General features: G+C 43.4%; 1 protein-coding gene across 4 annotated transcripts in view; it reads left to right on the top strand.

Annotated features, from left to right (window-relative positions):
* Positions 1 to 736: 736 nt before the first annotated feature.
* The window catches only part of TMEM184B (transmembrane protein 184B), an 86,981-nt gene continuing 75,837 nt past the window's right edge, over positions 737 to 11,880 (top strand). For 3 of the 4 annotated variants that reach the window (XM_063426440.1, XM_063426438.1, XM_063426441.1), the window contains exons 1-2: positions 737 to 849; positions 1,457 to 1,600. The gene's annotated coding sequence lies outside the window, so the exon portion shown is untranslated. Of the gene's footprint in view, positions 850 to 1,126; positions 1,198 to 1,456; positions 1,601 to 11,880 lie in introns of those variants that run through there. The other variant, XM_063426439.1, reaches the window with a different exon arrangement.

Below are 11,880 nucleotides of genomic sequence, written 5' to 3'. Positions count from 1 at the left end.
TGATGATGAGGAGTGGCTGTGAGTGAGTGGATGAGGAGTGGCTGTGAGTGAGTGGATGATGAGGAGGAGTGGCTGTGAGTGAGTGGATGATGATGAGGAGTGGCTGTGAGTGAGTGGATGATGATGAGAGTGGCTGTGAGTGAGTGGATGATGATGAGAGTGGCTGTGAGTGAGTGGATGATGATGAGAGTGGCTGTGAGTGAGTGGATGATAATGAGAGTGGCTGTGAGTGAGTGGATGATGAGGAGGAGGAGTGGCTGTGAGTGAGTGGATGATGAGGAGGAGGAGTGGCTGTGAGTGAGTGGATGATGATGAGGAGGAGTGGCTGTGAGTGAGTGGATGAGGAGGAGGAGGAGGAGTGGCTGTGAGTGAGTGGATGATGATGATGATGAGAGTGGCTGTGAGTGAGTGGATGATGATGATGAGAGTGGCTGTGAGTGGATGATGATGATGAGAGTGGCTGTGAGTGAGTGGATGATGATGAGAGTGGCTGTGGGAGCTCACTCAGAATTGCACACTGTCCATCACCATACTGACATTTCGCGAGAAGGCAGAGTTTGACGTCACTCCCAAGCCACGCCCAGTCAGTCACCTTGTGGGCGGAGCCTCACGACACGGATGACGCGCTCTCCCTGGGGCTCTCCCTCTGACGTCGCCATGCAAACAGAGCCAGGCAGGCACGGGTACAGGATGCCAGCGCGAGGCGCATGCGCGGAATAGCGGACCAGGAGGAGAACACATTGACACTGTGTAACAGCATCGCTACTGCGCTATTCCCAGCGACTGCTGCCTGTATCCCCCCCGCCGGGCTCCGTGTCGGGGTATCACCTCAGAGCCGGTATATAGCAGGTGAGAGCGCCTCCTCCGGCCATCGCTCGCGCGCAGGATTCGGTGTGAGGAAATTTTGACCGGCGGGCGCTGATTGGCTGCCGCCCTGCCTGCTCCTGGCTGACCGAGGTGGCCGCGAGCTGCGGTGCCCTGGATACTGCCCTCCTATTGGTCGGTCTCTGGCGCGCGGCTCGGCGCCCCTCCCTTTGCGCTGGGTTGTGTGATGACTTTTCATTGGCTGTCGGGGTGCTCGCTCCACCTCTCACCTGGCCGGCCCGCGGGCCAGTCAGAGGGAATCCTCCTCCGCCCTCATTAGTTACACCAGGGTCTCGGAGTCCTGGGAGTGGTTATATTCAGGGATAGGTAAAGGTGGGTGCAGCACAGCCCTGGGCTGACTGAGCATTGTGAGAGTTGTAGTCCAACAGGTGTTAGCGTAAAGCATTCTGGGAGTTGTAGTTATACAACAGCTGGCAGTTATCCCATGTTTGGACAGCACCCACTCTCAGATCATGTTGGAGACATCCCTATCTATCCATCTATCTATGTATCACATTCCATATGTACTTTGCTAATTTTTGACCCATTTTTGTTCCCTTTAACTGACCTTTGTGCATTTCTCTCCCTGCAGTGGACAGCACCTTCCAGGACTGAATGGCACACACCTGGCTAGAGATGGGCTCCTGATCTTCTACCACAGCAGGGACACTGCTTTCCACTGACATCTCTGGTGCAATCTTTTTTGCCGTATGTCTATCAGCCCCTAATTTGAGAGGTAAGAATACGTAAAGATATATACTGTACTCAAATGGTAAATTACATGTTGCTGACTACTCCATGTTTATCCCATTAAATTAAACAAGTGTGTATGGGTTTATAAGAATATCCCTTTCTGTCACATTAGAGATTTTTTGCCTTTTAGATGAAAGTTATTTAAATGTGCATAGAGATTTGGGATAGTGCACGGGTTACTTTTTTTTTTTTTTTGTTCTATTTAGAATTAGTGGTTGAATGACAGTATGTAATTAAATATTGTAGTCATCGCCACATTATTTTCCAGCGTTGATAAGCTGTCCGGTCACTGCTGTATTAATGCATCAGTAACAACATAAAGGTGAACAGCAATGCTTTACAAAGAAAAAAAATTTGGATTTAGTTGTTCAAAGGCTCCCTTTGCTGAAGCAGTATGTCCGTATGTAATATAAGAATAGTCTGCCTAATTTAAGTAGTACCCAAATATGTGCTGGTACCTGATTGTTGGATACAATCAGAGTTATTCACTAAATTGAAAGTTCAAAGTCAATTTTAAATTTAAGAGCAAAGTAGCAGAGCCAGAAAACTTACTTTGGCCTTCACATTCAAGTCTCACTAAAGTGAATAACGCTGTATTCAATATAAATGTACCTAACTGTATCAGTAGAAATGTGTTGGAGGATTGCAAGCCATATGAGGTTTGCTGAGTGAAATTATTTAACAATGCCATTTGACTAATATCAGAGATTATACGAATTGCACCATTTTGAGCCTAAATGTTTTTGTACCTGCAATTTTCAATCTGAAAATCTTGAGATCATGTGAGTTATGGCCATTCCAGCACTGAATGTTTACAGAATGTCTAATCCAGCTAGGAGTGTCTCTTCTTTATAGATCATATATGTTGCCGTATTTCATAGATATGAGTTTTTTCTGTTTAGTTTATGTCAGTGATACGGACATGGTGATATTTCTGTGATTTAGTGTTTTAGGAAAAATGTATGCATACCTCAAACCAGATAGGGATGAACAGTTTCTTGTTTGCTTACATTTTTAAATGGCCTCTAAAAACCATAACCACATACAGTATGAAGAATGTATGGTTCAGGGGGCATACTGTACACGTTTTTTCCTTCTTTGAAATTCATGTCTGTTTTGAGGATACTTTCGGTTAGTGTGCGCTTAAACTGGTGTTTAGAATTTGTCCAAGGTGATGGTTCAGCATTTGCAATTTTGTTTCTGCTGTACATAATAAAATGCAGAGAAACGGGGACTGTAGAGTTAATTGATAAGAAAAAGGAGCCGAAATGCTGATATAAAAGATTGGTCCTTTTGCCAGATGGAATGTCTTACTCATTTTTTGACCTGAAGGCATTTGCTAACATAAGCATTGACATGGGGGTAAAATATACACATCCTTTATTCATTTGAAGTGTGACACTGAACAGTGGGATGGTGCCATGGGACCATATCCACTTCAGTGCTTCCAGTGCCTCTTTGTAAGGTTAAAAATAAAACGTAGTTTGTTCACTAAAGAGTGAATAATGGAAAATCCAACTGAAGAGAACAACATGGCTTGCTCTTCGTCCAAGAATATGTTTAGAATTCTGAATTGCATATTTGAAAACTATAGCTCTTTAAACGAACAATATAGCGTTAGGAATACAATCATGTATTTCTAATTTAATAGTGTTCTACTCCGTTTTTTGATTCAAAGAGCCCCCGCCAACCCCCAAAGTTTAATAAACAAAAAAAAAAGCTTTACGTACACTTTTTCTAGCACAGTCTCACTCTGTGCAACAGTCTGCTTCACATCCCATGACACTTCTTGGAGGCTGTTTTCTCATCCAATTCAATGCTTCCCATAGAGAAGCATTGGGCCCAATAAGCGTAAGAGCTGGCAATTATACAAACAAATGCTTATCGTAGGCCTCATGGGGTAGCATTAAATCCAATGCTTCCCTTTTGTAGGCATTAGAGGATATTATACATCCTCATGCAATGTGTGTGGAAGTCGAATGTCACATGATAGTCTGCCTTAATTGTAGTATTGGGAGCAGTCTCTAACTGCTGGCAGGAAGACAGCCACTGGATGTGTGTTTTGCCCTGCAATGAAAACATTGCCATATCTACAAAATGGCAATGTTTTACATTTCAGGACTAAAAAAATCAGAATGGACGGTAAGTTCCTGCACCCAGATTACTTCATTGAGATGAAGTAGTCTTGATGCCTATAGTAGTTCTTTCTCTTGTGAGATCCTGGGTTGCTTTCATGACAGAGCTAAACAAAAGTGCCATTTTTTATAATTACACATGCAATTGGACTTTTCCTAAATGTGTACCTTGGCATTAATACTGGACCAGTTTGCACAATTATTCCATCTCCGTAACATTTTACACCTCTCATATGTCCTGCCAGCTTCCCAATGTGTGAGAACATGTTGAATTACGTGTGTGAATTTACTTGCATATATGGTCCGGTAACGTTTGTTTTATTGCAGCTATGGTTTTATAGTTATCATAGACTCTCTTTCTTTGACATGATATGCTTTTCTATTGTGAACATTTTGTATTGATGTCCTTGAATTTTGTGTTCACTTGACAACCACCATGTCTTCAGTTTCCATAGATAACTAAAAGGGTTGGTTTTGCTTCTGTGTTATCGTAAGTACACAATAAGGATGCAATCCTGTTGAAATGTACTGCTGTCAAGATGCTGCTTTAATTTTGATGCTGTTAGGACAGCTGGTGAGAAGCAGTTTTAAAATCTCATGGCTGTGTATCTCTATAGGAGGATTGTTTGTCCTTGGCTGAAAGACTTCTTGCTTGACAATTTGCTGCTTATTGTTATTTTATTTTTTCTAGTGAAGAAACCTAAACAAACTACATTTCTATTGCAGAATGCTGAACCTTCAAATAATTTACTCTCTCAAACCATGTTTGGAATCTGTATAAGACGTTAAATAGATAATGTAAACAGCATAACCAATTCTGCTTGTTGAATTGGTTTTGAAGGAAGGACCATATATGTGCAACTTGAAGCAATGCCATTATGAAGATATTGTAATTTTGCCACCTCCGCAAGCTGCCATATTTGTTGATGATAATAAAATTAGATGTGCCTTAGAAATCTTTCCCTAATTGATATGTAATGGTCCAAAAATATTTGGGAACTATTGACGCAGCTTTTTCTTGGGTTTTTTCTTGGTTTTTGTGGTCTGTGATGTGACACTCTCTGAATCTGGAATTTAGGGCACTGCATTATTGGATATTAGACTTGTGCACAACAAAACATTTTGTTCTTGCAAATTGGTATGGTTTTGATTTTTTTTAAATTGTTCAAACCAATCTGTAAATTGCTGTGGGAAGTCTGAAATGATCGGGGTGAGAGGAGGGGAAGGTGTCCATTGTGTCCCTTTAAACCACCACCCCCCCCCCCAAAAAAAAAAACTCTCAAACTGCAAATGAGTGATTCCAAGCTGGTGTTAAGTGGCAGTGGCTATTAAACTTGTGTATGTTGAAAATGTTTCCATTCTTCTAAATTGATACATTCCAGTTACTTTTGGTTCTGAATAATTTCGGCCAAAGTCCGATTAGAAACTTTAAGATTTAAAATGACACAGAATTTGTTGAAATTCTGACTAATCCGAATCTCCATGTTAAGTAGATATCGGAGAGGAACTTCCTGTCCATTCTTTCCCAGTGAGTAAAAACCAAAGAAAAGAAAATGTTACCTGCGCTTTCTCCTTAATCCCTATGTATATTTAGACAAATGGAGGTCATTTAGTTGCTCCAATGGCCATTGGAGGGAATGGCCATTGGAGCAACTAAATGACCTCCATTTGTCTAAATATACATAGGGATTAAGGAGAAAGCGCAGGTAACATTTTCTTTTCTTTGGTTTTTACTATATATTGGGGCTGATGTGTATTGTAGTCGTTGCTGCTGGCCCAGTAGTAATGGGACTAAGCGCAGGACTTCTCTTTTTGTATTTGTATTTACGTTGTATCACACAGCCTGGTTACAATGCTGCTGCCCATCCCATGTGTTCCCTATTAAGGGTTAATAAGTATAGGGGTGTATATATAAAAAATACCCCTTTCTGTCTCATTAGAGATATCTTTGCCAGAAGCTCAAGGAAGCAGGCTGAAGGGTCAGTGTTAGGACCCGCTTAGGGGGGTCTGCCTTGACGTTGGCAGGCGGGCATTCCCTCCAATGGCCATTGGAGCAACTAAATGACCTCCATTTGTCTAAATATACATAGGGATTAAGGAGAAAGCGCAGGTAACATTTTCTTTTCTTTGGTTTTTACTATATATTGGGGCTGATGTGTATTGTAGTCGTTGCTGCTGGCCCAGTAGTAATGGGACTAAGCGCAGGACTTCTCTTTTTGTATTTGTTTTCCCAGTGAGTAACTGGATTCATATCTTCGGTTACGGGACAGGTTGTGTGGTGGACGCACTACTGTTCTGTGGAAAGATACCTGATATCAGACACTCAGCTCAACCAGCTTTTATTGACCATCTTTTTTTGAAAGCTGTATTTTGGTAGGTTTAAAGTTTCAAACGCATCTGCCTTTGTCCATGGCTAGACCCATGGTAAATAGAGCATTGCAAACTTTTAGGACAGAATATGAAAAATTAGAAAATAATGTTCTCAGCTGTTTTTCTAGTGCATCGATTCTAGCTTACAATTTGCATTTCTTGTTCTGTCCAGACACGCTAATTTTCCCTTAGAAAGCTATGGAAGACCAGCAATACCAGATCTCAGGGGGTCATTTCTTTCTGTGTAAAAACAGCAGTTCTGGGGATAGAATGAGAGATGTGGATCAACTAGGGATGCACCGAAATGAAAATTCTGGACCGAACCCGAAAATTCAGGATGCCCTTGGCCGAACATTTTGTGCCCGGACCTAGGTCCTGGGCGCCACCATCTTTGTGTGGGTAGACGAAGGCCCTGCGGGACACGTCATCTGCCCACACTAGATAGCGCTGTGAAATTCCAGCGCATGCCCAGTTAAACATTTTGGGCATTCGCTGCGGGAATTTCATCCATTCGTGAGAAAGACGAATTAATTGAAATGTCAGACGAACAAACAAACACTCAATACCGGTTTTGTTTTGTTTTTTGTTCAGTTTATTACAAGGAGGGAGCTACCGGCGCACATATGTAAAGAGAGAAGCGAGGGAGCTCCCTGCCACTTCCTAAGCCCCCCATGTCCTCCCTCACTCTGTGGGGGTCAATATGACCCCCCATATTGGCATAAGGGAGATTGAAATCTCCTGAATGCCCCTACTTGCTATGCGGTGAGTAGGGGCATATGTACTAAACAGTGAGCAGCCTGTGGCTTTTCACTGTTTAAAAAAATATAAATACAGCCGTCGTCCCCCCCATGAGCGGCGGGTTGGGGCCCTAAATGACAATAGGGGGGGGCCTATTGTCTTTCCCTGCCCCCACCCATGGGCGACGGGTGGTGGCTAAGTGTAAAAACACCCTCCAATAACTGTAAATAAAAAAAAAAAACACATCTACATTTACCTGTCACAGCACTCTGATTGGTTGGCTTGGAATCAAACCAATAAGAGTGTTTTGTTTATTTTTTTAAATTTATTTACAGTTATTTAGTTTTATTGTCTACCCCCTCACTATTTTTAGGGTGAGAGGGGGTAGGTAGGGCTTTATTTAATTTTCTTTGGGTGGGGACAATAGTTTTTTTTTTTTTTTTTTTTTTTATAATTTTATTAATATTTAGACTTTTTAATGAATTATTTTATAAGACAAATAAAAAGACAAAACGCAGTAATACTATACTTATGCGTTTAGCATAAAAGGATATAAAGTAAGACCCATTTGATTGCAATAAGAGCACATGTCAAACCTTATGTAATGTCACACTACAATTAAATACAAAACTCCCTCAATAGGCACACGTTTTATGCACATTGCAGGAAAATCAATTCGATAATGCAACAGGCATGTGTTATTACTGCCCTCCCACTAGTCATTAAAAATAATGCATTTCTCATTCAATATGCATGGCACGTGCTCTGTCTCTACAGGTGCATTCAACAGGCAGACATTTTGAACATTCTGACATAAAACTTCACACAATATTACTAATATTCTGATGCAGAATGTTCTATGGACACTGGGAATTGTGGAAAAGCAATTCCAGGGCAAAGTTTAGTAAATGGAGCCGTCACTATGTACCGTAATTTAACTTAATGTCCCTGATGCAGATTTTTCATCTTTAGAAGTTTGCCTCAGAATTTTTTTTTTTAAATTTTTTGTTTTACAGAACCCTTAGTCTGTTACCATGGTGAATACCATATGTTCTCCCTTAATGAATATGGATGTCGAAGAAGGGCCATTCCTGCACTAAATGCAGTGTTATCTAAGTAGTTGAAATTGAGTCTAAAAAAAAGGTGGTTTGAAGCAAGTGATGTACCCCTTCCAGGAGGCAAGCTTCATCCGTCTCTGAACATATGGTAACAAGATGCCAAAGTGTTCAAGCTACTTCTACAGGACTTTGTTCGCAACAAAGCACCATTATATACTGAATACAGTATTTTGTTAGCACTCCTTCTTCCCTTTTTTTTTTTTTTGTGCATCGCTATACTTTCTTATTTTTTTTTTTTTTTTTGTCAATCTTTCTTTTATTAGAGGCAAATAAGATGGGATACATAAGAGAAATTGGGGGGAACGTGCAAATGAATTACATTATAGGATCGGTACAGCAAGGTTAAATGACATTTCCTGAATTACGGTGCCTCAATTTTTAAATTTTTTTGTCGTTAAAACAGTAGTTAGAAAATACAGGCTAAGGATCATAAGATCCGGTAATTAACATGCTAAAACATTAGAGGTCCTACAGGTGATTTCACGTGTGTAGACAATAAGCTTACAGTTTAAAGAAACAGGGGTTAAACATTAGATTAAATGTTATAAAAAGTACATTAATGCTTATAATGTGATTTGCAGGTCTTGTGGTACACTTAATAGCAATGAATAAGAGTGACATGCTTTGCACACAGGATATGGACTGAGGCTTAAGTCACAAAATAAAAGTATAGACTATTGGTACAGTAGCTTGTTAATTAAGTAAACGCTAAATATGACATGCTGTTTAGTCATGTCTAGAGTGAATGAGCATATAATGCTTAGCTAGCCTAGGAGAAGCTCTAGACAAGTGAGAAAGGTATAAACATATAACAATTGCTTTATCGTCCTCACATATAGATCTCGTGAGTTTGCTCTAGTGCATTGCTTGGCCAGTCACGTGGTCTAAAGAATAGTGCAGGAGTGGCGTGGGGTGGCGTGTGATCGCTGCAATGGGTACCAGGGTACCGTATAGGCCATTGTGGTCTGTGTCGCTGTATTGCATGGTACTTGCTAGGATGGTTGTACCGCTAAACATAGCGCTATGGAAGTGCTAGGCGCATGCGTATGTCGTGCAGGGTGGGTGTTCAAGTGTAGCGTGAGATATCATAGAAATATATAAAACACAACACCTAAAACTGCATTGCTAACATTTGCAAGTAAAACGAGTACTACGCTAACAGGATTAATGATCAAAACTTTAGGTGTCGCGGAATCGTGCATAGTAAAGGTGGTCTGAACACATCCAAGTAGTTAACAAGTTAAGAGTACTATCTATGGTATGAGGTAACAATTATAACCACAGGCTGGATCGGTACTGGTAAAGTTTACTTAAGGTTTGTCACAGATCAGTCCGTGTACCAGGCAGCAGGGGAGGCGCGAGGGAGTCAGAGTTCTTCAGCCAATACCCCTTACCAGAGGCTCAAAAGGGGTGGTTGAGTGTTTCCATTATGTGGGGATTGCAGCGGTGCTGCGGCTGAGAGCCTCTTTGGACATATATTCCAACGAGTACAAGTAAAATGCAGATAATTAATAATAAAAACCTTAGACCGGAGATGATGAGCAGGAATAGTGTGTGTCAGACGGTTTGTTTTTGGCCAGGGAGAGTCTTAGTTAAGATTGCGTGCACGCTTTGGGTCTGTGCAGTTCTGGCTTGTTTAAGCTAGAGTGATATCAGGCCCAGTATTGAGGGCAGATAGGCTAGTGGAGGCAGTAATATTTTGAAGGGTATGGCAGGGCCTATGTGTGTATCTGTCAGCCTTTAAGAGTTAATCAGGGGCCTAACTCCAGCCCTATGGTAATAACAGTGTGATCGACATAACATGCCTATATTGAACTTGATTTCAGGCTGTCTATATCCCAAGCTTAGTAACAAGCTTATCTAGCGCCAGCATTAAAGTGGAGTTGATGCAAATAGTATAGTACAGTTCCTAACTAACATTTTTGTATAACTAACATTTTGATATCCCCAAACCCTGCATTCCCACGTATTGGTGTGGTGTCGGATCCAGCCATATCTGTCCACATCAGCGGCAAGTCTCTGCTGCAGGTCACCATCACAGTTCAAACGGGGGGCCTTTCTAGTCCGTTTCAGCTGTCCAAACTGGCTGTGCATGTCTGAGAGGGAAGAGCGGGTTATGTCCCTGCCAGTCTCTTGACTCAGGAGGTAGGCTGTCACATTCGGGTTCTTTTCCGAGGTCAGTCTATTTGCTATAAGGAGGCGTGGGGTCGGCCGAGAGTCCTGCTTCGGGTCCGTGTGGCCACTGTTGTACTGAAGCAACATAGTCAATAGTAGTTTCTCCATGGTCTCTATCTGCCTCCGTCTATTGTAGTTGCGGACTCATCAACCAGGGCGGTGGCTAACACTTGGAAGTGGGTTAGGCAATAAATTCGAGGGTACCGTCTTCATAACAGCGGGGTCACATTTGTTTGGCTTGCCAAAAGGGCTAATGGGCAACCTGCCCTTCTGTCTCATCTGTCGGGTAGCCTTAAGTGGTGACTGCCGCGTAGGAGATCGGCGTAGAGCCGTGTGGTATGAATGGAGTGACCCTTGTCGGGTCCCAGGTGTGGGTTGGGGAAGTGTTGTTGGGTGGCCCCTCTTGGGGGAGAGGATCTTGCGGCAAGCCCAGAGCTCGCAGTATGGCTGGGGCGTCTTGGATGTCTTGGACGGTGTGTGTGTTGGTCCCCTCCGTTACTATCAGGGTTCGGGAGGACCGCCAGCGGTATGCGATCTTGTGCTGTTGTAGCATGGAGGTGAGGGGGCGCAGCGACCTCCGCCATGCGAGGGTGCCGCTGGATAGGTCTGTAAAGAAGGCCAGGTCCATGGTTTCGAAGCTGAAGGGGGTTTTGCCCCGGAGGGCTGAGAGGACCGCCACTTTGTCCCTGTTGCTGCGGAAAGTGACTATTACGTCTCTTGTGCCGGTGGCCGGGGCCCTCAGTGGTTTGGGGACTCTGAAGGTTTCCTCTGGGGTGATCGGCTTGCCCTGTCTGTGCGGTAGTATTGCTGTTATTACGCGCCCCATAACTTTCGGCAGCTCAGCGTTCGGTATCCCCTCAGGTACCCCCCTCACCTTTAGATTGAGCCTGCGCCTGAAGTCCTCTTGAGCCGCCATGCGGCGTTCTTGTTGTAGGGTCTGCGATTGTAGATTCTGCACTGTTTGTTGTAGCGCAGCAATGTCCTGGGCTTGGGAGTGTGAGGTTCCCTCCAGCTTCGTGATGCGGCCTGTCAGGCCTTTCAGGTCTGCGCGTATCGCCATAACATCCTCGTGGATGTGCTTTTGGAGGTCCGCAAACATCGCCTTTAGGGCTGCTGTGGTTACCGGCTCTGAGCCCGGTCCTGTGCCGCTCCGTTTTGCCCGTTGTACCGGGGTGGGAGGCGGCTGGTCTTCCTCCTCCAAGTCCTCAGACATGTCTTCCGAGAAGTCGGAGCAGCCGCCATGCAGCGCCGCCATGTTGGCTTCACTGGCGCCTCGTGCGTGGCTCCACATCTCCCCGATCGTGAGCCCCGGGGCAGGCTTGTTTGGTATTGTTTTTTTCCCCTTACGCCCCATGTATCGTTGTTGTGACTTGCAGTCGTTTTGAAGGGGTGGTGGGGTAGGGTAATATTAGATTTTCTCCGTTTGTTGCTCGGAGCGACCTGCACGTGCGACCGTTCTCTCCTGCGGTCTATACTTTCTTATTAATAAAAGTATTCCACTATTGCAGGTGACCATTTGCGCTTGCATTGTTGATGATAAATCTCTCCCTGTCTCCCAACCCTATAGCTTAAAGAGACACTAGAGTTACCAGAACAACTACAGCTTATTGTAGTTGTTATGGTGAGTATAGTCAGTCTATGCAGGCTTTTTGCTGTATTTTTTAACCCCTTCAGGACGGAGTCAATAGTGCACGTTCTGATCAAAACAAAACGTAAACAAAAACTGG

The sequence above is a fragment of the Pelobates fuscus genome, chromosome 7 (genome assembly GCF_036172605.1).
Source record: "Pelobates fuscus isolate aPelFus1 chromosome 7, aPelFus1.pri, whole genome shotgun sequence".
In the NCBI taxonomy this organism is placed as follows: domain Eukaryota; kingdom Metazoa; phylum Chordata; class Amphibia; order Anura; family Pelobatidae; genus Pelobates; species Pelobates fuscus.
Note: the sequence above shows the minus strand (reverse complement) of the source record. Positions and strands in the feature narration are given on the sequence as shown.